The sequence below is a fragment of the Ambystoma mexicanum genome, chromosome 6q, assembly GCF_040938575.1.
Source record: "Ambystoma mexicanum isolate Mex_15411 chromosome 6q, UKY_AmexF1_1, whole genome shotgun sequence".
Lineage (NCBI taxonomy): Eukaryota > Metazoa > Chordata > Amphibia > Caudata > Ambystomatidae > Ambystoma > Ambystoma mexicanum.
The window spans coordinates 240,515,378-240,536,822 of NC_090937.1; positions in this window are offsets into that span (position 1 = coordinate 240,515,378).

A 21,445-nucleotide genomic window follows, 5' to 3' on the forward strand; every position below is an offset into this window, starting at 1 on the left:
TGCTATTTAAGATACTTGGTTAAAGCAGGTAGTCTGGAATGGTTTTGACTGGCATTTCTGGCAAATCTGCCACTGAAGCACTTATCCATGACTCCTTGGCTGAGAGCCAAGACCAAGAATGTGACCATGATGCATGAGATCCAAATACCTAGGCAAAACAAAATCATTTTGGTTGTAGCCATGTCCAGGTGAGGAACTTGTGTTTATTCCATACCCCACCCTGTTCAGAATGCTTTGGGAGGATTATGTCTAGTTCTGTACCTGGACTTGAACATACTCATCTCCATCACAAGGTTGAAAATGTAACACTTGCCAAGAAATATGACCCATCACCATAAACACAACAGTATAACATTGTTAGATTTGTCTGACAATTAGCTCCCTGTAACGATTTACCCATTTTGCCATAACATTTTCAGATTTGGAGTAGGGAAGCACCATTGCCAGTAGAGAGCCCTACCATTTTTGTTGAAATCAGCCTCTGAGTCTTCAGTGAGGGTTTTGCTCCCCTGATGGGGATCTTCTACAAAGGGGCAATACAGATATATGATTGAAAAACTTCATCAATCAAGTGTATTCAGGATATAATTCCATCAATAATAACAAATAATATATAAAGTACATTCAATATGTTAAAAACAGCAGTATAAAATGAGCAGAGCACATGATAAAACATATTGCATAACCCTACAAAAATATTATACAAACATGGTCCAATTCTAAAATGAACTAAAATCTTAGCCTAATCGGCCCCAATGAATACAAATGTGCCTCAGACCTAATAGTGAATTGCCTCATCCAGTGTTAATTCTCACTTTTCCATAATTCAACACAATACACAGTAGATCAAAAGTAGGAATAAATTACTAATTGAGGTACTGTAGATGACGTGGTGTAAAATAGACTTATCGTGTGATCCAAAACCCTAATAAGAAACGATATGCTATATGATTCCAGGAGAAACAAGGTCATGGAGCTGACATTACCAAGTTCATTCTCTTATTCCAAGCCCTGGATAAATACTTAGCTACAGCATAAATGGTTGCTTCATTAATGAATTCTTTACATAGTGATAAAGCTTCAGGGACAATGCATGCCCCACAAAGTAGAATCTTGGTCTTAAATATACTCTTCTCAATTGCACATATGGTGGATAAAGCAACAGGAAATGCTCTACAATTTCTCAGGCTGTCTTACAATGAGCACACTTATCTGAGGACTTGTTCCATTTGCTCAAATTGTAGGCTAATGGCAAGATTCTTAGTGAAATCTTATAAATAATGTGCGAATGGTCTTGGGCCGAATTACGTCTAAATAAGATTCATACCTGTGGTCAGCTTGCTTTCTCAATACATCAACAATAAGGATGAATTTAAAATCTTTGTTATTGTATTATCCTTATGTTTGATTCTGAGTAGATGCACTAGTTTTCTTTTTGTGTTGATGGTAATTTCCGTCGTATTTAACAACTAGTCCAATGACCTGCAACGTCTCCCTGAAGTGAGTACACCAGGGCAGGGAGCGTTGTCCACTTTGATTCAAGATGTCAGTTGTGGCTTTTCTAAATTTGCTGAGATATGGGGCCCTGCACAGTCTTACCCAATAAGAAACATGTCCACTTGTAATGATATTCCCGATATAGGGTACATTTTATTCTTTGTGAAAGAGGATGGTTGGTGTGCTTTGAGGGAGACCAAATACAGATTTCATAAAGCGGTTTTCTTGTGTACATAATTTGGATGAATTGTAGTAGCCACAGATCTCTGCTCTATACTCTATACATCGCTGCCTTTGTAGCCTGTAGTTTATATTCCTCTAATGTTGGGTGAACAACATTGTTCACCTGCACTTTGTAGAATTTCACTATAGAGCCTCCATACCTACCATGCTGGTGGTGGCTTTTCCTATGTGCTGGTCCCATCTCCCTGGCCAGATAAACCTCAGACATAACTAGTCATATCCCTTGAGTTGAATAGAACCTCCTCTGTATCCAATGCTAGGGGAGGGGGGTCGTTTTTTTCCCCTTATAGAAAATACTGGTGTTTTTAATATATTTAATGTATTATATGCATTGCTTCTTTTTGTATATGGAATTTTATTCGGAATAAACTTGATTGAAGGAGATGATATATGACTGCTTGGAAAACTGCCTAGTGGTGGCACCTTCCCAGATACAGATTCAGACCTGTCTGGAGCGTTCCAGGTTCATGGAACGCCATACTGGAAGGGGAGAATTACAAGCAGTGGGAGGACACCCCAATGCATAGCCGTTGTTAACATATGAAGTAATCCTGGATGAGGGGTAATGTTCACTCTGATAAAACCTGGGGAATGGTAATGTTTGGAAGGTACCTCTACTGATGTGTCTACGCAAGCATTAACTCAACAATTTAGAGTGGTGATGTTATTGGCAGGTTATACTGGTGTGGGGGACATTATTTACTTGGCGCACACTGTATAATATTCATAGTCATCAAATGTGATACATTCAGGAATAAAGTTTTTCGATTAACTGAATCCCTCAATGGAGATTTACTGCACCACTCCCCAATTAGGGAGTCAGTGGGTTTTACCTGTGGGTTGGAATGGTGAGTAGTTTGAGTATGAGAACACAAAGAAATCGGTCAAAAAGCTGAGGTGCGGGAATCCAAGTTGAGCTTCAACATGTTCAAATGAAAATTTGCCCTGTTTTTCCAGCATTTTATTGGCCCTGCAAGCCAGCTAGTAGTAGGTGTTTTACCACACCACCGCAGACCCAATACGTAGAGGTTACAGCATTGGAAGTTGCAGATTGTATCACACAGTTAGAGAGGTTCTACCCATCCTGAGATCTAAAGAGTCTTGATGCCTGGTGTGGGTTTTGTATGTTTGTCAGACAAGTACACCATCCCAGGTTGGACACCCTACCTGATCACTGCTTTGCTGCTTCACAGAGATAGAGATGTCACTGAGGGCTGCCCTTCCAGGATTCATTCGGATAGCAAGTCTGATCCCATCTGCAATTCAGTGATCCAGGCTCCCCGACAGCCTGACCCTTGAAGGATACAGCCAAGTTGCCTTCAATGCTGGACCAACTGGGCTGCAACCCGACCAGGTGGACGGTTTATCAATTTAGGAGATTTGTGGCAAGCGGAACAATGTGACTTTCGGCAAAGCGCTAGACTGTTTTTTTGTCAGACTACAGTCAAGGTGATGATGTTTTTTTTGTGACTAAATCCCTTTTGGACCCACTGAACACCCATTAACTCTCTGTGTCGCCATTGCTATCTGTCACCCTTAGGGACGACTGCGGACGACTGCATAAGGGAAATGGTTATAAGGGGGATGTCTTTGGGTAGTCATGTAAGGGGCAAGTGAAGACGAAATTATTTCAGAACTAGTACCTTTTCCTGTTTCAATGAGTTGCATCATTGTTAATGCTTGCCACATACATTTCTGGTTTCCATTTCTATTGCAATCTCTCTTTTGAGGCCACAAACATACTTGTCTGTGTTTTTGCCTTCAAGATGCAGCATAAGTGATGGTAATGAATAATAAAAATAGTATGCCAGATATTTGCTTTACAGCTAAGACTTTCACTTCATAGGAATTCATGAGGTATTCTCTATCACCTCAGGTGGAGGCGTTGCCAGTTACAGTCATATAAAATAACCCTAAGAGTTATAGGGTAATGGGCATTGACTTAGGACAGCCCAGACTTACTCCGGGAGGGGATTGCATTCGGATCCCCAGTAGCCTACCTACTGATTACAAGACAGGTTTAACATGCATTCGGATGCACAACACCAGTGAAAGGCTACCTTCATCAAAGGTTTTGGTTCCTGATAAAAATTAGAACTGTCCCATCTCAATCCAGCACGGGTCCTGTTCTTTATCTGAGCTTGACAAATTCAGGTCAAGTTACTTATCCTGGAAAGCTCAATGGCGAGGGTAAGGGAATCCCACTTACTGTCCGACATTTCCTCTGTCCCAGTGTGGCTTCAGTGTCAGGGTTTCATGATGTTGTCAGTCTTTCTGCTTCCTTGGACCAGACTTTATATACGCCTTTTGTGACATATTATCCACTCTACCTGGCATACTCAGCACAACAAGATTGAGGTCTCGCTTCCAATGACAGTCTGTCAGGAGGGAGTTAAATTGATGGCTTCAGTCAATCGTTCCAAGGGTGTACATTTTTTAACAATCCACAAGAAGATCATAGCAACAAACGCAAGCCCCTGGACTGAGTTCCAATCCCGAGAACCAGAGAAGCTGAGGCCCGTTCTCATCAACTGAGAGCGTTTACTCTTCCAACTGGATGGAATGCCCAGGAAGATCACAGCAACAAATGCGTGCCCCTGGACTGAGTTCCAATCCTGAGAACCAGAGAAGCTGAGGCCCGTTCTCATCAACTGAGAGCGTTTACTGTTCCAACTGGATGGAAAGCACAGGAAGATCACAGCAACAAATGCGTGCCCCTGGACTGAGTTCCAATCCTGAGAACCAGAGAAGCTGAGGCCCGTTCTCATCAACTGAGAGCGTTTACTCTTCCAACTGGATGGAATGCACAGGAAGATCACAGCAACAAATGCGTGCCCCTGGACTGAGTTCCAGTCCCCAGAACCTGAGAAGCTGAGGGCCCGTTGTTTACTCTTCCAACCAGATGGAATTGAAGGCAATTATTAAAGCACTATTGAAGGTTCTCTGTGGCAATGGCCCCCACCTCTGTATACAACTTCTTGATCAGATGTATTTAATACTCATTAAATACTAAGGTCTGGCCCACATGACCTTCATTGTCCATAAACCCAGCATGTTTCAGTCCTTCATCTCTATGAACCTTTCTGCGGATTGGGGGGATTGCAACCTCTCTGCTACTTTATGCATGGATGGCTTCTGCGTGACTTACCTGTGTGGGGAAGGGAGGCGAAATCAATCGTTTTGTTTTAATTTTACTCTTAAGGTGGGCCGGCACCTAAGTTCCTTTGCCCTTCTTGGACAGTACTCGAAGCAGTTCTGGCATAGAGGACAGACTTTAAAAAAAACTCAAAATAAGGGAATGGCGCGTTCTCTCCCACTATCAGAGATTCGATGGGAAGCCGAAACTGTGGGCTGCGCTTACTTTCATGTTCCCGCTACAGCGTCAGGTCAGTATGGGCATATGAAGAGAGTATGGTGAGCAGTAGGAAGGGAGACACATTGGCTTGTTAGGGGTTCCAGAGTACGTGCCTGTCTGGTGAAGGCTCCAGGCAGTTTACCTCTCATGTTCATCTCTGTGCAAGGCTATATCAGCAATATTTCAGTTGCCACTGGCAGCGAGTGTGCCTTTTGCTATGACAGGGTGGCTTTTACCGCCACTGGACTACTTTCTACCAGCAATAAACTGGCAGCGGGATTATTTTTCAAACTTTATTTTCCGCCTGTTATTTGAGGATTTGGACCACTCTGTTATGAAAGATGTGGCCATTAGTAGTATTGATGGTGTACCACTGCCAAGATGTCTACTATCCTTTTTGGAGTAAGGCCTATACTCTCCCATTGTCTAAAAAAAGTATTTAACATATCCTATCTCTTGGTGCATTTTACCGAAATGACATGCTCATGTTTTATATAACTTGTATGGAAATGCTGCCTGGAAATAGGGTTTAGCTTTAAACATGCATTATAATTAGCCGTTGTCTGCGGCGACTATTGAAAGTAAGAAACTATGAACATTAACACACACAAGAGTCACAGCGGAGAGTGCGGTGTTTAGTAGGTAGAAACATGCACAGCTGAGGCTATTTATTAGATGTGGTCTGTTTTAACTTCTCTTTGCTTTATCCTGTATTTGCTGCTGCTAATGGCCTTCTTTTCTCCACTGGCGTCTTCTTTTGTTCGCATGCGCTTGCTTTTCACTTATCTCGTGTGAAAACAAAACATCCAGACTTGCTTAATTATTGACAGAAGGCCCTGGACAACAATGCACCTGATTGGCTCGTTTTCTTATTGTTTTTTTTTTTCTGTGTAGAAACTGCTGCAGAAGAATTGTGCTTTTCCCTCATTGTAGTGTACAAAAAACTCTCTTTTAATGAGTAATTGCATAGAGAAATGCAGAAAAATGGAACATTAATAGTGATTTACATTTGCTGTCACACAGCCCCCTTAGTAAAACAGCTAATGGCAGCAGACGTGGTTACTACTTCAAAGAACTCGACGAGAGGATTTGTTTAACAAGTGTCCCTACCCCTCACTAACCGGCTAGAATTCCATTTGTACAGCATACACCAAGCACATGGGAAAAAAGGCAAACAAACACAGCTATTGAACACCGACTCCCAATCACTCTAAAACACATGAATGCTACATCTCGGCTGCCATCTTGAATAGCATAGACCCATCCCACTCATCCTTGCACTAAGGGCACACAATGGTCCTTTCAGGATGCAGATATCCTAAGTGCCCCTGACAAAAGTCACCGGTATGCATGGTTCAACAAAAAAACAAAGCTCCTTTCTGTTCCTACTAACCAAACCCTACCCCCTTTTCTTGCAGATCCCACGCTGCCAAATGACCAGACAAAATGGCTGCTTTATGTGGCACCAAAACCAATAGCATAACTTGGATTGCATCTCTGTGTGGAGTATTTTCTTTCTTATGCAAAGCGTGGTGGTGTCTCTCATTCCCTGGGCAGAAAAGTGTTCTATGATGCTTTTCCTCCCTTGTTTTCTAGCTGTGGCAGCAACGTTGCTCGGTCAATCTGGCACAGCACGGTTAATTGCAAACTGCTGCACAATTTAATGGACACATATGATTATCACACTTTGCATGATTGCTGCTAATTGGCTATCTCAGCAATCCTGCATAAGATGAATAATACATTCTAATCTAAACAGCTGATTATTTATTTATTTTATTTAATGTGTTGAAAGTGGTCCCCACATGTATAGATTGAAATACTAATTGCACGTTTCCAAGAGGGCGGAATTTCTTACTTAGTCAAAATGTTATTAAATAATCCCTACAATACCTTCAACCATAAAAGTGGGTTCAATTGTAATGTGGAATTAGAGAACCTGCTGGCTCCAGGAGCATTGGAGCCTTTACACCACAAAATAGCATCATATATTGATTCTAAGTTTAAAGGGATCGCATTTGCCCACCACACATTACTAAAAATCAGCTCTCTCTGCATACTTGAAAACTTAATCTAGATGTTTTCCTCCCAAACAACTGCTGTAATCTGCTGCGCCTGTAGAGAGTCCTGTTTAGAGAGGCGGGTTTAATCAGTGCACACAAACTAACATCCAGGTCTTCCAGGCACTGCAGCAGTTTTTCTGCATCCCTCAAAGTCAGCAGACATCTATGCGAGTGCAACCAATTGGAATATTCTTTTTTTAGTACACAAATCTGGTCCTTTGATGAAAGACGTAGCAAGCATACTTTCCTTACGTTTTTCCTTGGCTCTTTCTTTTTCATATGAACCATTTCATCATAAAAATAAATACGAATCCTTCAAGTTTTCTTCAGTGGGTTGCCCTCCAAGTATTGCCTGTAATGTCGGTGGTGCAAACTCACAAGGATCAAACAAAACAGAATGTTCCGTGGCGCAACATTGTTATACAGATGAGTTAAAACAATTAGTCATTGCCTGACACCAAATGGCTGCACTATCTCCAACTCTGATCTCAACTGAGGAGAGCCTTCGCTCTCCGCGAGCACTACGAACAATCCCTGCTAGAGTCAGGGCTAATGGACTATGATCGCTATTAGAGCATCTAGCAACATTTAAATTAGAGGATACATTCATCAAATCTGTAGAAACAAATAGATAATCTAAAGTAGATTTTGCACCAGATCCGTACCATGTAAACAAGGGGGACGGTCACCAGCAACATTGCCATTCAAAAGAGAGAAGTCCCAAGCCTCCATAACCAATCTAATTTTCAGGCCCTGCAACTTAGACGTAGCAGGGGAGCGGCATCCCCATTCACTACTATAATAGATTGGATCAAGACATTGGCTATTCAAATCTCCTAAGATTATAATAAAAGCACCCTCATCCACAATTTCCAACATTAAAAGTTCCGATATGTTGTTTAAAAAGTAATCCACACCAGTAGATTTTGTGTTAAAATATACATTCATAAGTAAACATGTTTGAAAGATATCGGAGTCGCCCCACCACTCTAGCTTAATCATTAACATGTCCTTCCTTTCAGTATTCAACTTCTGCATTGTGAAGCCGAACCACTTTTAACTGCACAAAGTAGGCCCCCAAATGGTCTACCCCTTCCACCCGGGAGGCCGTTTCAAAGGAGACATCACAACCGTCAATTATTGGGCAATCTAAGAGCCAAGTTTCTTGCAAGCATATAGTGTAAGATTTCCCAAAGAGATCGTACTGGTTGCGTAACTGAAGATATGCACGTGTATTCCAGGAGGAGAGAGGTAGTAGATTTCCTCATATGTATCCTTCTTGTCACTGTGCAATACCTTCAAAATGGAAACCCATTCATACTCAGTTTTTGTAGTAGTTGGTCGAACCCATGGATTTACCACAACCCGACCTTTAGCAACCCCTGTCTTCAATTGCATTACAAGAGGTACTGAAGTCTCAACATGGTTAGCCTTCTGGTCATACACCACAGCCCCCTTATGACTCATGGATTCAAATACATCATATCCCATGGACAATAATGCAGCAGCTTCCAACAGAGTAGTGTTCCTCACCGTCCTAGGATGAAAACATACTTTAACAATATCATTACAATTCTCATAAATAAACTCCACTTGCGCAAAATATTATAAGTAGAGATCAGTCTCAGGGTGGGTATTTCCAAAAAGAGCGATAGCACTTGTTGTCTATTTAAGGTGCTACCTTCAGGGTTCCTGAAGAGTTGTTCCAAAAATAGCATGCTTGTGCCCAATGGTAAGTTCCACACATTGGATTGAGCCCCCTCCTGCGTTAGTTTTACACCACCTTGCCTAATATTATTTTGGGGGCTCTGTACCTTATATCTCGCCTTTACCTTCCCATATTTGACCCACACTTTGGTGGCCAATTCAGCTTCCTTTGTTAGCCCTTTCCTCTTCTCCTCTAGAGTCAAGAAGATTGGAAACATCTGCGGTGAGTCCATTTTGGCCAGAATCCCCAAATCCTTAGTTTGCTCCGTGCAAGCACTGTCACCTGCACGGCCTTACTTAAATGCATCTTCCCCTCCAATGGCAAGACCTTTATTGGTGGACTCATTCAATTCACAACCAGTCCTGATACCCCAATCTCCCATGAACACTCCACAGAGTAAGTTGTCAGTAAACCTAAGTCCAAAAGGGTCTACTCAGCACTTACAGGCTGTGTAATATCGTTCTTATTAGTTGTTTGGGTTAAGTGTTTAGTTTTACATTTGGCCTTCCTTGATGAATAGGAGTTTACACTTATTTTATTTATTTATTTATTGTGCATTTGTAAAGCGCTTATACATCAAGTAAATTGTGTTTCAAAGCGCCCACAGGGCAGGAGGGAGGGAACATGGGAAAGAGAAGCAAATATAACAATGGAGATAGAGGCGGACCTACTAAGCCTTGTGAGCATTCAGAACATGCAAGTGCAGAGAGAGAGAAGGGATGAGGAAGTGGGGGTAAGTGCTAGGTGTAGCAAAGTGTGAAGTGCTAAGGAGTAAGCAGCTGTTAAGTGACTTGGAGAGAGTGAACATCTGCCAATAAATAAGTAAGTGCAGGCCTGTGTGGGATAGGCCAGTGGGTGCCAAGGCAAGTGCTGGGAGCGGGCGCAGGCTAAGGCAATTGGGTGTGGGAGGCGAGGACGTAGGAGGACATATAAGGGCCTTTATATCAAATTAAAAACATTTTTGATATCAAACCACATTTTTTGATAGCACATTATTGTATTTGTTTTTATTTTATAAATAGAAATAATATAAAGTTTATAAAAAATTATTCAAAGGCTTATCAAATGACAGCTTTATATAACATCATGACATCATACCATCAAGGCCACAACCTACTTCCGCATCATCAAAGCATCACCAACACCTCACACTCCCCGGCTAACTCCTCACAACTCACTATGCCCTCAACCAAGCAACAACACACATGCACTCTCCCATATTACATGTTTTTAAATATAAACTTCATATTAAAATCATTTTAATATAAACTTTATATAAAACTGATGTAAATGATACCCTTTTCAAATCAAAACATATCAAGCTTCCAATAAGAATACTCATTTGATAGCATTTTGATATCTTTTTGATATAAAAAATGTTTGATATTAAAAATTCATAGCAAAAGCCTATCACAAGGGGCGGGAATAAATACACGAAGGGAGCATTTACACCTGTCAACATTTACTTAAAGAGGAAAGGGGGCCCCATCTGCTACTCACCCACACCACCAGGAATGGGCAGGAGCCCCAGAGATTAATCATCCTTCCCCAAGAATAAACCAAATACACCCTCGACCGCCTGTTCCAGCTTCCACCGACATACCCCCTTGAAGGGCAAATCCACATTACTTACACCACCAGGAAGTGGCACGAGTACCAGGGCTTCCTGCTCCTTCATCCCTTCAAACAACACACACCCAGACCGCCAGTACCTGCTCCCACCCATATGCTCCCTCCCAGGACAAACTCACACAACCCGCACCTCAGGGCTTCCTAACCCTTCCCCCCAAAAAAAACAAAAAATACACCATGACCCCTTCTGGGCTCCCTTCACTCTGCTGCTGCTGACTATTCCTACCCTCCGTGCTCCCCCTTGAATAAATCAGTGCCCCTCTCCCTCCATCATTGTTCCTGACCCCTTTTTGCCCATAGGACCCCTGACTGCTGTGCACCCCTTCACTCTGCTCCCACCCTGCTCCTGGCACCACCATGCTCCATCCAGCCAGCATGCCTCCAACTTCCCTAGCATATAACCAAGTATTTTCATCCTTATCCTTATCAGTCACCATGGCTTCCGTAGTAGAGATTCCCCACTCCTGTGACCTGAACCTGTGACCCACCCAGCGCCTTACCAGCCCCTCTTCTTAACTCCAGCGGCAAACCAAGACCATCTTTCTCTGACCAAAGTTCACTGAGGAGGAGCTAACATCCCTGGTGGAGGTTATTCTCAAGGAATCCTGGACATTACAAGCTTTTGGCTCACCAGCGTGATAGGTTCTGGGAACGCATCTGCAATTAGATGAATGCTGTTCTATCCACCAAACACACCCGTGCTCAGATATAGAAGCCCTGTCAGGACCTATTGAGGTGTGTCTGAAAGCTGGTAAACAAATACGGCAGGCAGTGCTTGGTCAAATAAGGCAATGCAACCCCAACAGAGCTGGAGTTGCGGTCGTAAGAAGAATAGGTTGATCGACCTTAGTGCCTTGAGGAATTGGAGGGCTGAATACCATAGTTGAAGGTGAGATCACAGCATTCATGCAGTTGAAGATATGCAGCCCCATTTTACACGGACCAGAGTGGGAAATGGATGTATGAGCAAGGTGTCATGTCCGTAGAGCTCTGTTGAATGCTCTCCCAGTACTCCTGCTGTGGCATGGAGGAGGAATGGAGCACCCACAAGCTCTGTTATGCTGACCTCCATCTTTTCACTGAACATGTTGCATGACTGCATAAGATATTCATGCAGGCATGAGATCAAATGATCCATATGGAATTCACATAAATTGAGCACCTACTAAAGAGCAAGCAGAGTGCATAGGAATACTATTTGAAGTGGCGTTAGCAAAGTGTATTTATTATGCATGCAGTAGATACATTGACAGATAACAAAATGTAAGAGTGTATGAGAGTTGGCTTGGTTTCAGCCTATCTTAGGCACTCCATCTTGCAGAGGTTAACAATGAATGCGGAACATCAAATTGGAAATACGTGCAAACATCGGTGGTCCTTGCATGAAACCTATGTATATATTTTTCAAATGAGCACCTGTATTCCACACGCCCCATTCCCTTCATGCATGGAGCAGGGAAATATGAAAGCACGGAAATATGCAAGACAAGCCCCTCCAAGATGCATTGGTCATCCATTGGAATGGCATGCCTTTATGGCACCCTGAATCTGCAATGTACAGTATGATCGTATTGCTATGTGCAAGCATAATCCAGAATATGATAGGTGGAATCTGACAACAACTGCAATGGGATAACCTGACATCTCTGGTGGCTGTACACAAGAATAGAAACAGATCCACCCCGCACATGCAAGTCAAATACCCATGCATACCCTAACACTCCAGGAACCCACCAAAGAAGTCGCCAAAAGTCCACATTCCGTAGATGGGGCCGGTGCAGTTTTCAAGCACATGTCAAAATCCCCCCTTCATGAGTCAAAGAAATTCCTGACATGTGGCCAATGCATTTGGGTTCCATATTTCTTGTATGAAAGAACGGCAACAGTATGGATAAAACCATTCAAATCGGCGCCGCAGGACACCACCTGTGGAGTACCACAAGGATCCTCCCTGTCCCCACTCCTCTTTAACATCTACATGACTTCACTAATCAACCTCATCGAAAGACACAGCTTCACTTACTACAACTACGCAGGTGACACCTAAATCATCTACAAAATCGAAGATGCACAAGAGGAGAACACCACATTAATAGGCTGTCTCAAAGAACTCTACGAAATGGATAAACACTGACAGCCTAAAGTCAACCCAGGCAAGACGCAAATCATGATTATATCCAAATACCAAGGAAGCAACCCATACATACCATGGCACACAGAACTAGGAACAGCACCAACACCATCCAAAATTGTAAAAAGCCTTGGAATCCTAATGGACAATGAGCTAACCCTGGAACCGCAAGTAAACTCGATAATCAAGAAAAGCTTCTTCCACCTCCATACGATTAAAAAGATTCTACCATTCCTCTCCTTCACGCACAAAACACTAGCCATAATCTCCCTCATCATGTCCAGGATAGACTACACCAACAGCCTACATCTTGGAATGCCGGAATATTTACTGAAGAAACTGCAATGTATACAGACGCAGCTGCCAGACTACTGCTCAAACTCACCATAAGGGACTAAATAATTCCAGCGCTAACGATGCTACATTTGCTGCCAGTCAAAAAACAAATTACCTTCAAAACAATACGGATAAAACACAGAGCAATCCATGGCCAGGGAGCAGAATTCATATAAATGAAAATCACCATTTACCAGCCGACCAGAAAACTGAGATCCTGTGACAACATCCACCTAGAACCTAAAGGATACATAATGAAAACATTTGGTGAATCCGTTTTCGCTTGCATTGCCGCTAAACGTTAGAACTCCCTCCCCAGAGATATACGAACCATGAATGACCATTTAAAATTCAGAAAACTTCTTAAAACCTGGCTATTCAACTCAGAACGGGACAAAAAGAGATGTGCAAAGCATGCGCCCCATGGAATTAACACACAGATGCAAAAATGGGGGACTAGAACAGACCACAGCGAAGTGCAGGGACGTAGATAGGCCTCTGAATGGAGGGAGAACCAAATACAACCAATACCATTCAGGGCCCTACTGGAAACAAAGGAGAGAGATGGGACCGACCTAATTGAACCACAGATAGAGGGCAGTACAAGGGGAAAGAATGGCAACGGAACAGATGGACCACAGGGCAGAGGGAGCTCAATGGTACTCAGAAGAGTTGCACCATCCTCAAGGGGCCATTGGAGGTGATGGTTGGTGCACACCGGGATGTACCAGGGGTAAAATGATGTGGAGATCCATTAGTCTGAACACAGGGGGGTGGAGAGGGTACCAGATCTAAATATCCCTGTTACCACACTACACCCTGCATAGAAAATAGGAGTGGGAATTCTAACACACCACAATGTGCGACATTGGAAGGGGCGTGTGCTTCTAACCAGCCTCATCCCTCTGCATACACCCCTCAAACTCTGAACTAAACACAACCTTACCTCTAGAGCACAACTAACTGCACACATTTCACTTCACTGCAACAATGAAACAAACCACAGATAGCATCACACAACAGCACATGATGGCTACTGACCAAAGATTCACACCTACGCTCAGAGAAGGTGTAAACCGAACTGAAGCTGCCAACAGCACATCAAAGCTCCCTTGCTCTATTGCCCCGCTTATTCGTACAAAGTTACCCACTACACCTTACTCTCTTCCTTTACAGATCCACCAGAATGCCAAAGGACCCACAGGTGGTTATAGTGCGCAGTATAAAAAACCTTCAACATAACATGTGTGAAACCTGTTGAATCTGGCTATACACGCCTGTCAACCACTACATTCCACATAACATGGCAGGTGTATTGCATGCAAACTCATCAACGCACACTCAACATGCATATCTGGGCTGATGGATAATCAGGCACATGGTTCAGATGGAGTGGAATGAGCATGCAGGCAACAAATGAAATGTGAACAATCAAACAGAATTCCATGTAGTACACAAATCATATGCATCATTACATCAGTCAATGTGTTGTCCATTGCAACTGATTACATAACACCAATGTGTCCATGCAAGGACATCTGTCCTGGCTCATACCACAGAGGTTAGGGGAGGTGAGAGGTAAGGAAAGGCCAATGGTGCTCATCCGCATTCCTGCAAAATGTCTGCAGAAACATATAAGAGAAGGGAAAACAAACAAATTCAATACAATTCCCAACACTACCTGGCTTAAGTCAGATTGATAATGTGTGGCAGGCATGTGCACCACACTTAACAGGCCAAGCATTGCTAGGTAGCTGCCAAACAATGGCCACTGTCAGGCAACATATATGCACATGGGTCTCACCCTAAGTTAACAGGGCGATCCAGACGTGGACCCCTTGCTCACTGCACTTAGAAAGGCACAGCTTCACCTCACTGATGATGCCCAACAAGGCTGAAACACGTGTATGGGGTTGCTTTTGGTACTCTTGTTCAGAGGAGAATTGCCCAGTATTTCGGTGCTGGACTGCCCTGGGCAGGACAAAGACTGATATGCAGGGACATTTTTTCTCTGTGAAAGGGACATTGAGCTAAAGACTTGGTAGAGTCTCTCCCAGGGGTTATTCACCCAAGAACAGGTAATTGGGCTTTGTTTGTGCTGGTAGAGAGATTCCCACACCCCATCTTGTTTTACATGCACATGTGACTTCACATTGTCTTGATAAAAGCAGACAAGTGAGGGTCTATGCATCTGTGAAATAGGGAGGCTTAATGGAGTGTCCATGTGACCACATGCTAAGCAACAAATGGCCTGACCTCAGCACACCTGTTGCATCGAATACATTTCCACAGCTTCACAAAGGAATGGGGCTCCTGCCCATGGGTGCATGGGTGGACACAGATTGCACATGTTATTCAAACATCCCATGGACTAATTGTAGGTTTAACTGCACAAAACATGTTTCCATAGCATTACGCCCCCAAAACAGTAATAAGTGTACTCAAACTGGAGTATGCATCTGTGAGGAATTGGCATCTGGCAAGGGTGCAATGTCCTGGCTTTTAACTTTTTTTATTGACACACAGATTCCCCTATTCTGTCGACTTCATGCCAAAAGCATAGCACACTTGTACTTTGCTGTTTCGGTAGCCGGATCTGCAGCGCCTGCTCTATTTGTGGTACAGAACATATTCAATGGCTACGAGATGCCCGCCTGACAGCCACAGGCACAGCAAAGTCCCTGAGGCACACAGGCTGCATTTAAGATATGCCCCCCGTACCCAAAAATATGATGATCATAACTAACCCATTCTGGTGGCAGTGTAAACTCAAAATAAAATCTATGCCTGAGTTTGCACAGTGCATGGCACTACCTATGATCACAACTGCCACATTCCAACTGATATCGCACATGTGTATTCTAGTCAACAGGGTGAAGCCTGCCAAATGGCAGGTCAGGAACCTGGAGGTCTGGGCCTCCTCTTTGAACTCTTTGTGAGAGCAGGTATCACCCTCTTTCCAAGACAGCTTCACAGCAGACAGCTGTTATGGGCCTCAAAAGAGAACAGCCATTCAAAAGGAGTAGCCTCACACCAGGGTGCTGCATCTCCAAGGGCCTTTGTTCTCAGTGGGAAGGGGTGGGATATGATAGGCAGGAGAGCTCTGGTCAATGGAAGGAGGCTTTCACCATTTTGATTCTCACTGTCCCTCTCTCTCTTTTCTGTTCTCTCCACTTCCTCTGGAGCAAGGCACTTCGGGTCAGATATCAGAAGGGCAAAGTCGACTCCATTCAAAAGCAGGAATTGGACCACTAAAGCAGGCTAGCTTTAGCCCAATCACCTGAGGACTTATGCCTTTAAAGGAAGGGGTCTGCCACCGATCGGCAGATTCGCTCCATTCCTCTTGGATCCTTTAATGCTGCAGATTCGTTCTGAAGATCTCACTGGACTTCCTTTGGGAGAGTTGCACTCTCCAAAGTCCTCAGCCTGAGGTGAAGAATGATCTATCCCCTACCTCTCCCAAGGCCCATCAGGAGGAACCTCTGATGTGGATCAGGGCCTACCACTCTGCACCACAATCTCCTGAGATGGGAGAGCAGACCCTGAACAGGAATCATCCTATCCCCGTGTCCCCTGAGCGGGCCTTTCAGCAACCAGAGAGCCAGATCTGCCGAAGCTCCCAGTTGTCCCATACCAAACTGGTTGCAGTGAGTTCACCACACCTGGAACAAGAGGAAAGTCAGCGGCGCTGGTGTATGCGCTCCTCCACCACCTTGCACTTTCAACCAGCTGGACACTGCATCATGTCCTAGCTAAAGTTTGTCACCTTCTAGGCCCGAAGTGACTGCTCAATGCTGGCACCGGAACCGAATCACTTTAGCATCACACACCAATTCTAAGCGGGGGTTACAACCACAGCTCGACGCAGCCAGCTCTAGAATGGCTGCCTCATCGATCACATATCGACGCACAGAAGATTACCACTTCGCCGACTGTCCCCTGCCGAATCAAACCGCTGGAGCTTCACTCATTGACCCCCCTCCCAGCAGCAAAAGCCTGACTCGGCCTGACCAACTGCAAAGAATTGCTGGGACCACCTGACCTGCACATTTTAGAACCACCCTTCTACCAGACCAATCACCCGCATTAATTTGCCCCTCCCTAACGCTTACTTGTTGCTTTGCCCCCACGATCCTACATGCATGAACTAAGCCTAATCTGCTTGCACCTACGCTCAACACCAGGGCTCACTGCATCAGCCCACCAAGCACTGAATTCAAGTACTGTTAACTCTGAACTTCCTCCTGTGTCCACTTGGACCCTAGATACTGGTTAGGTCACAATCGGTCCTGTTTTCAACCAAGATATCGTTCTTGTGGCTAGTGATTTACCTACCACCCCTGGAATTACACTCATAGTGCTACTTTCTCCAGTCTGTTGCATCTTCTCTGTTCTTCCTTCCGGGCAGGTTTTTGTACAGTATTTTCTATTTGTTCCACGTGTAGATGGTGTGTTTGATTAAAGTATATATATTTGTATAGAACCTTGATCAGACATTCCCATTTTTTTGGGACTTTGATAGTGTGTTGTTTGGGTTACCACTGGTTCACCTTCACACCCCTCTTAAGAGCATAGCCTTACCTCAGCACACGTTACCACAAAAGGTGAAGGAAGTATATCTCTTAATGGTCCCTGTTTTACCTTTATGACTGCAATGTGTTTTGGTTTGCAGAAGTGTGTGGGCTAAGTTGGCCATTTTACCCCTATTCATCCTTGTACTGCTGTGAAGCAGAATCAGATTCATCACTACATGGCCCTTCTTTGGCATTCCCAGTGATGCCTTAAAGGCAGTAAGAGACAAGGCCACACTGGTGGCACTGTACTAAATTGTGAACCATGTACACAGTGCAACATCAGTTCAAAAATCCACCCCACCTCGCACACAAAGACATGTCCATTCCTGTGGAAAATGTTATTCCTGCATTTACCCTTCCAGTAATGCAATACGCAATACGTTATATGCAGCATATACTTGTGGCACTGAAGATTTTAATGTACATTGCACCAGCATTACTTATCTTCACTAAATATGTTCCTTTTTCCACTGGAGACCATGAGGGCACTCCCGAGGAGGGAGATGAAGAGTATGATAATGATGATGGCAGACACACAGAGTGGACAAGTGAGCCAGAGATGTACCTGGCAGAACTCTCTGAATCTCCACTCGACAGTAGTTAACCAGCTGGTAGCTACATGGAGCCTCAGCCCACGTCCATCAAGTAACCCTGGCTGGGCAAGCAGGGTGACCGGACAGCCACCTGAGAGTTCCAGCCACAAAAAACAAAGTCACTGCGTCTCAACCAGAGATAAAGCTGCAGTGGACTGGGGTAATTATGCTGGTGGTGGAGGACACCACCACTCCTGTGGAGCCATCTCCTCCTGTGCCACATAGAGGGCTCACTGCACCTCCTGCAGGGACAATGGGATCAGTCAACTATCTATATCTCTACTCCCCCACCAACAGACACACTTTCTGAGTCTTACAATTTCTTGGCAAAACTACATGAGAGAGTGTCATCCATGGGGTTTCTCAGGAACATTTCTCCCTCTCTACCTTCTCAGTCATCTGACCCATGAAGTGTGTGTCAGTTGAGGTTTTCGCTCCCACTTTCTTTCCCCTCCTCCACCTCCAGCTGACTCACATCCTGACACAGCCCTTTCCATGCTCCAATCTTCTATCTCTGATACTCTCGATGTTCTTGCCCCTGTCATGAGGATCCGCTTGAAGCCCAAAGCCAAGTGCAACTCCTGGTACGACTCTGACCTCATCAACCGTAAACTTAAATACAAGTGCAGAGTGGCTGAGAGGAAATGGCTAGCAGCTTGTGCATCCACTGGCAAAGTGGCCTGCTGCCTGCTTCAAAGGCAATACCGGCTCTCTGTCCTCACTAAGAAGAGAGCCCGCATCCAAGCATGCATCTCTGTGGCATCTAACAACTCAATCAAAATCTTTAAAATCTGCAAGGAGCTGGCCAATCCTGCTGCAGTCTCTACTTCTCCTGTCCCCTCACTGGCCCTCTGCACAGCTCTGGCTTCTCATTTCATCTCTAAAACCCAGGACATCCTGTCCACCATCACCTCCTCCTCCCTCTACTCTCTCCTCTACTTGCAGCCCTCTTGTGATCACCTCTCCTCCTTCTTTCTCTTCCTTTCCTCTGTTCTCCTCTGTAAGGTTTCTAGACAAGTCCGATCTATGAAGGTCTTGTCAAAACAAGTTCTTCACTGTTCTTCCAAAATCATCAAGGACCACATTGACACCCTCGCTCCTGCCCTGGATAACTTCTGCAATCACTCCCTCACCACTGGAGCCTTCTCTTCCCCCCTGAAGCACTCTCTTGTGAGCCCTCTTCTCAAGAAACACTCAGCCGACCCCTCCTGCTCGGCTAACTAACGCCTGATCTCCATCATTCCTTTCCTGGGCAAACTCCTGGAAAAGCTGGCCATCTCCCTGCTTAATCTTCACACTAAATCTGTTGGTTGTCTCTGTCCTGAACATCTGTGAAGACCTGCTCTCTAACCTTGATTTGAATCTCCCCTCTGCCCTCATTTTACTCAATCTCTCTTCTACCTTTGACACGGTCAAGCATGCCATCTGGCGCAACCGTCTCTGTGAGAACCTGGGTATCACTGATCAGGCCCTGGCCTGGCTGACCTCTTTCCTCTCTGATCGACCCTCCCAGGTCCGATTTGGGTCCTTCCTTTCCTCTATCTCACTCTCTACATGTGGTGTTCCCCAGGGGTCTAATCTCTCTCCCTGGCTCTTCAACCAATACCTGGCACCTCTTGCCTACCACATTCCCGCTCTCTGCTCTAACTTTCAGTGCTATGCGGATGACACTCAGCTTGTTTTCAGGCTCCCTTCTGCCACCTCTTCTCCTTCTCTCATCTCTGACTGTCTGTCTGCTATCCAAGAGTGGTGTTCCGCCAATGATATCTGCCTTAATGCCAGTAGGATGCAGATTCTCATCATCAGCACACCTTCACCCTCCTTTCCTGTCACTCTTTGGCCAGCCTCCCTTGGGCCTCTTCCTGCTCCCACCTGTGAGGCTAAGAACCTCATCGTCATCTTCGTCTCCACACTCTCCTTAGCGCCTTGCATCTCTGACATCTCTAAGAAGTCAAACTACCAACTGCACCTCCTCAGATGTATTCTTCCTTTCCTCTCCTTTCCCTAGAAGCTCACTGTCTCCAGAGCTCTGGTCCTCTCTAGGCTGGACTACTCCTTTCCTGTCACTGTTTTGCCGGCCTCCCTTGGGCCTCTTCATGCTCCCACCTGTGAGGCTAAGAACCTCTGGGCCATCTTCGTCTCCACACTCTCCTTATCATCCTCGCATCTCTGACATCTCTAAGAATTCAAATTACCAACTGCACCTCCTCAGAGGTATCCTTCCTTTCCTCTCCTTCCCCTAGAAGCTCACTGTCTCTAGAGCTCTGGTCCTCTCTAGGCTGGACTATTGCAACAGCCTCTTTCTAAATCTGCCTCCTTCCAATATCCGCCCTCTGCAACTCATCCAGAACAGGACTGCAAGACTTTTCCTTGGCCTCAAACACAGGGATACTATCTCTCCAGCACTGAAAACTCTTCACTAGCTCCCAGTAACTGCAAGGCCCTCTGCATTGTCCACAAAGCCTCTGTGGCCCCTGGCCTCAATACCTCCTACTCTCTCTTCTTAAATACCTTCCTACTCGAGCTCTCTGCTCCTCCACCTCCAGCTCCCTTAGGGTCAGATGCTTCTCCAAGCAATGATTTGAGGGTAGATCTCTTTCTTTGGCTGGGGCCTCCATCTGGAACAGTCTCCCTGCCTCTCTGAAACTTGAGGAGAACCATCTCCTTTTCCGGAAGCACCTCAAGACCTTCATCTTTGCTTCTGCCTTCTCTCTTCCTCTACCCTGCTGATTTCCGGTCTGATACTGCACTGGTCACCCAGCTACCCTCTGATTTTGTGCCCAGGCCCATGCATGCCCACTTGCACACCGGCACTGCTTCCTAGCAACCCTTTCACTTGGGTCTGTATCTGTAACCCTACAGTTCCCCCTACCTGCACTTATTGGACATCTGCTGTCTGCACTTACCCTTGCACCTGCCACCTGCTGACCATACTTCTTGTTATTGTGATCCCATGTACAACACTGCCCCCCTCTTCCTCCCCTGGCACTTTTCCCCTCCCCTATCCCCTGCACTTGCGCAATCTCAATGTTACCTGGCCTAGTAAGATCATTGTCTCTGTCCTCCATCTGTTCTCCCTCCCTTGCCTCGTCGCGCCTTGAAACACTTGTTTATAGGCGCGTTATAAATGCCAGATCATTTCATATTTTATCATATCATATCATACAGATGGAAGGGAATGGAGGTAACTAGTTGATACCTGTTCCTGGTTCTGACAAACCATGGTTGATGGACATATTGTTGGAGAAGGTGTAGCGAGTGTTGGAGGCAACCAAAGATGCCTGGGTGGTGAATGAGCAGTCCACTGCGGATG